A 5,480-nucleotide genomic window follows, 5' to 3' on the forward strand; every position below is an offset into this window, starting at 1 on the left:
GATGGATACTACTGCCTGTCATGTGCCTGTCACTATGACACTATCAGCTACCTATAGTGCTCGCTGCTTGTTTTTACACCCATGCTGGATTTCCGTCTGATTCCTGCAGGCCCCCACGTCTCTCCCACAAGGTTTTTCCTTAAGTCGTGGAGTTTGTGTTATTTGTACGGTGATTACAACATAAAAGTGACATTTTGCGTGAGCTTCAGGACTTTGTTTTTCCAGTAATGCAGACTCAGTGTCTCTCATGCTTACAAATAAACAAAAATACCCAAAATAAAATACAAAAACAGCACGTCTTATCTGAGCTGGTTTACTACAGTGTAATAAATAGCTCGACTCAGGTTTGAAAGCTTATGAAGATCCATGTCAGATCTGGAACTATTACTTGCAAACAGGTGATTGAAGTAAAACTGCAAATAAAAAAAAAAAGAAAAAAAGATGTAAGCCATGCCAAATCTGGTTTGGGTGTGAAGCACAAAGTTGTATTTTTAATGTATTCCTACACCTGTGGCTTGTATACACTGGATATACGCTCAAGCACTTTATTAGGAACACCTGCGCAATTATCCAATCAGCTGTGAAATATATAAAGCGCCAATCCAGGTCAGGAGCCTCAGTTAATGGTGATGCTCCAAATGGGACAAAATGATGATGCTCATTTTTGTGTTTCTGAAAGTGTCTGAATCAGCAGCATGTGGTGCTTTTATCTAGACTGGAGTCAAACACATTGGGGAATGGCCAGACCGGGTGAAGGGTTAGGGTTAGGCTAACTCGGATTCCACTTCCTGTCGAACCAAGGGCAGAAGCGTAAGGCTGCGGTGGAAAAATGTCACCTAGTCTGATTAATCTGGAGGCAGTTGATGGTAGCGATGGACATGACATGAATCCAATCTGTCAACAGTCCAGGCTGGTGATGGTGGTGAAATGGTGAGGGGAATGTGTTTTTGCCAACATTTAACCCCTTCATAACAATCAATCACGGTTTGAATAACAGTTTGTGATATCATTGCTGGTCACAGTTTACTTCTTAATGGCTGTGTCCTGCAGAATAATGCTTCATGTCACAAGGTGAAAGTCATCTCAAACTGGTTTAATGAATATGACAGTGATTTCAGTCAATGTAATTGACCTTCCCTGTGACCAGATCTAATTCGAGTGAAATAAATGTTGGGATGTGGTAGAACAGGGCAGCTGGAATCCGTAGCAATGATTAGATGCAGTCAAGTCAACAAGGAGCGGAATTGATGGCATGACGAGCCAAAGGGAGTTCCTCTCCAGTATTACCATGGTGTTCCTCATACGTGGTATGCTGCATGTGTTAAAAAAAGCACTGAATCTCATCAGCTCTCGTGCGCATAAGATGTCACGCTGCACACATTGAGCCATTTTGAGACTTACATCGGTGAATGAAATTGGTTTTTCAGCATATTTTGTAGAACGTCAGAAGCGTTTTCAGTCCTGAGATGAGTGTTCACAAGCGAGCTGAACAGCTCTAAGGTTTAATGCTTCAAGTAATCCAATAAACACACTGGGGATGAGTAAAATTTACTTCCAGAACCATTCAATATGCCTGGACAGCAGACAACGCAGTATATGTAGTGAATTTTTGCAGAGAAGTGAATGGACACTTCAGTATTGCAATATGGATTCAAAGAACCAACTCCAGATGTTAATGTCATTCAGTAAGAAATTAAAGCTGTGGCAATGAACAAATGAGTTTCCTATTCTATCTGTTGGTTGCCTTTTTGCCATAGACAGAGCATTAAAGATTGAATGCAGAGGACAAAAAGAAAAGAGTGATGCCATTCTTGTCTGTCTGGATTGTGTGAAAGGAGAGACAGGAAACAGAATGAGCACACGACACTTCTAACCCCAGCCTGCACTTTTTTCTTTTCTTGTTTTTTTTTTTTTAAACTCAGTGTCAATGCAAGGATGGCGTAAGCTCTTGTCAAGCAACAATCACCACCACCACCAACAGCAGTTAGAGGCAAGAGACTGCATATGGCAGAAGAGCAAACTTACAAATAATCCCTTTAATACCATACAAAGCAAATGTTAGATTCTGCCAATGTTTGTTGATTGTGGTGATTCCTTATTTGTGCATAGCCTGGATAAAAAACATTCAGTGTTTGTTCCTGTTTAATGTTCATTTCTAAAGAGACTTTTCAGAAATATTTGTGAAATAGCCATTATTATTGTACTTCAAGTTCATTCAGAGCTGTCAGACCCACCATGCTGTCAATCATAGGCGGGTGGTGCTTGATCAAGGTTTTTATAGTCATCCACTGAGAGGGAGGGAATTAAATAAGGGGGCAGATGTTCTGCTCATATGGACAGAGGTTTATGCAGAAATGTTGTGTTGTAATGACCATGTTGGTTTTTCAACTTGTTAAGTTCATGTATAAGGTGAAGAAGATGCCAAAGTTTTTTCAGCCATGCCAAGATCAGAACCATCTGGAGAGTGAATGAAGAAGTTCATGGACAGTCAACCAATAACATGGTTCTGGAAATTCAACAGTACCACCACAAGAACGCCAGCATTGAACTACATATATCTTTTTCTTTTTTCTTTTTTCTTTTTGTTTTGCATCCAATACCAATACAGAAGAAAATGTTGGTAATATCTGATAAAGCTGTTTAATCATCCGATCTAATATTTTTACAACTTCAGTACTTGAAGACTGAATTTAGACAGTTTTGCAATCTGGTTTTCTCAATGCAAGCTAGTTATTTTCCTGAACAGCGCAGCATCTTCCAGGGTGGATGGAAATGGAAATTATTATCGATTTTGGGATTGGGTGTGAATTCGGAAGTTAAAATATCAAATTTCCTTGGTCAGAGGGCTTGAAAGTAGTGGTTTTACAGTACTTTGACCTTGGGTTGGTTGACTGGACAAAATCAGTGGAGATCAACCCCTAATGAGCCATTGGATATTTCCATTTAATGTCATTTGTTTTGTTCACCACAGACAATGATGGTGTAAAGAAACATTTAAACATTTATAGAAACGTCAAAGTAGGATGTTTGCCTAAACATGATGAAATTCCTTTACACACCAGCTTGTACGTTAATAGTGGCCTTATATTGATCCCATACATACAGTACAGGCCAAAGGTTCTGGCACAATTTCCTATTCCTTTGAATGAGAAGCTGTGTCAAACCTTTTGCCTGTATATGTATATGTATTGATATTGTGATGTTGAGATTTTGGAAGTTTGCTTAATTAATATGGTTTGGGCCCAAGGCAGAAATCTATTAATTCTTCAGACTGATTACTCCAGAGCTTGTATGGTCCATGCATGTTGAAATCTGTCGCTGGAAAACAAAAAATATACTCTTATTTTCATCATAATATCTGGACCTACCTCAAAAGCTATATGCTCAAAGATGTTAAAGAAATCAGTCATAAACACACAGCAGCACAGTTTGAGTAAATATTTATTATAACTGTTACAGACTATGCTTGTGTGAAAAGTACATGTTATAATTAAGCTTTTGGCTGATGCTCAGCATATGTGGCCACTTCCTCTTTATAAATGGCTACAGTTTGTCCCATTATCTGGTAATTACTAGGAGCTTTTCTGCTGGCTTGATGCTGCATTTACCACTGAGAATTGCATTTCACAGTCTCACTTTGATGACAACAGCTCATTTATCCTGTTTCTCAGTATACCGCAGGTGCTGAAGCTTAGGTGTCTGGACATATCCTGACTTAAACACCTGACTGGCCTCTATTGTGAAACCAAACAAAGGTCGAACACTCTTGATTCTCTCGAAACTCTTCAGCCGGTCACTTATTCAAGTCTAAATTTATACCCTGGCTGTACACACTAAGTCTTTGCATCAGGCAGGTTGTATAATTTGTTTTGCTTTTACTTGAATTCTTCTGTGCCACCTTGGGAATATTGTAAAAGTGATCACTGCTTTCTGTTCTGTGGACATTGATGATATATGTTCACCCTGTGAAAATATATTTGTGATTGTTTTTTTCTCCTCATGCTGAGCTCCACTGTTGTAAACATGTTTGCAATCTAGGCTTAGGCTGAATTGTGCTGCTGGAAGAAGTACGCTCAAATGTTATTGCTCATGTAACATTTTCTTTTTCCACCTGAGCTGCTTCTAAGCAGATTTACATATGTCAAACACTTTTACAAGTTAGTTGTTTGTAAGTGGGACAAAAAGAGATCTTGCATGGCATGGAAATAATGATTTTTTTATTTTTTTTTTTGAAGCAACGTCTTTACTTTCTATGGCCAATAACCTTCTTCAGTATAGATATAAAAACTGCTCACGTAATCGTCCCTCACATTGTCAATCCAAATCTTACACTTTTGGCTTGAATTGGTTTGGGCATAAAAGGCAGAGTGCTGCCCAGATAAAACTAGCCATATGTCATGAATGCTGTAACCTTGTAAGATGGACAATCTTAAATGTTATTCAAAATGTTTCCTGCAGTTGATGTCACAATCATCTGCAGAAATAACTGCAGAACCTTTAATGTATGACTTTCAGGGGCCAACCAAAATTCATCAACTCTTAACCAGTTTCAATATTTGTGCAATCTGATGCATTTTACTAAATGATGTGGACATTATGTAAACAACATCAGACTTAACAGGTATTTTTTGTATTTTGACTGCTGACAAGTCAAGCTAATTTGCATGTCTCTGAGTAATGTCTGTCTTTCGGCTCCATGTAGCAAACATCCCCACGGCACCAATGCTGGGGTGTTTGAGGCTTTAGGTGTCTACTGAATAAATATTAGAAATACTGGTCTGAGCTGACCTGGCCTGCTGTGCGATGATGGGGATTGATGGCGTGAATGATCCCAGGGAGTTTGTCCTTTAAAAACAAGCATGTGGCGCAGGTTTATCTGAGGCAGAGTTAGGTTTAGTCACTAGATGACATCTAGTGGTTGTTGTAATGATGATACGAACAAAGAGTAACATGCAGTGACGTAGTTTGGAGAGCGTCAAATCCATGGCTCATGGGATGGGTCAACAAAATCACAGGAATAAGACACAGGAAAGCTGTGTTCCATTCTCATATGAATTTAGTTTATGTTGTGGTTTACCACATTGCTATTACTGCTACGATGACGGTGGAAGCTGAAGAAAACAACCTGTATGGTTTTTCTTTATTAATCCTCTAAAGCCAAGACTGATAGAGATTCTGTATATTTTTTTTCTTGCAATCCTCAATCCAATTTTAAAATCATTTCCGAGCTGTTTTAGGAAATGAACCAGTTGAAATATTTTTGTCAGCATTAGGAAGAACAGGCTTGCGCAGATTGTAGACAGTTTAGGCAAGTCGGATGATGCAAAATTGGAAAATGTCTATATTTATATTTTCTGAGCGGCACACCACACATAAAGGCACTAAGTATGAATAAAATATAAAAAATTAAATTAACGTCAAGTCAAGATAGTCGTAACCAGCATAATAAAGATGAAAAGCTACAGTATGGGTTCGTAAAA

This window comes from Echeneis naucrates, chromosome 24 (assembly GCF_900963305.1).
Source record: "Echeneis naucrates chromosome 24, fEcheNa1.1, whole genome shotgun sequence".
Taxonomy (NCBI): domain Eukaryota; kingdom Metazoa; phylum Chordata; class Actinopteri; order Carangiformes; family Echeneidae; genus Echeneis; species Echeneis naucrates.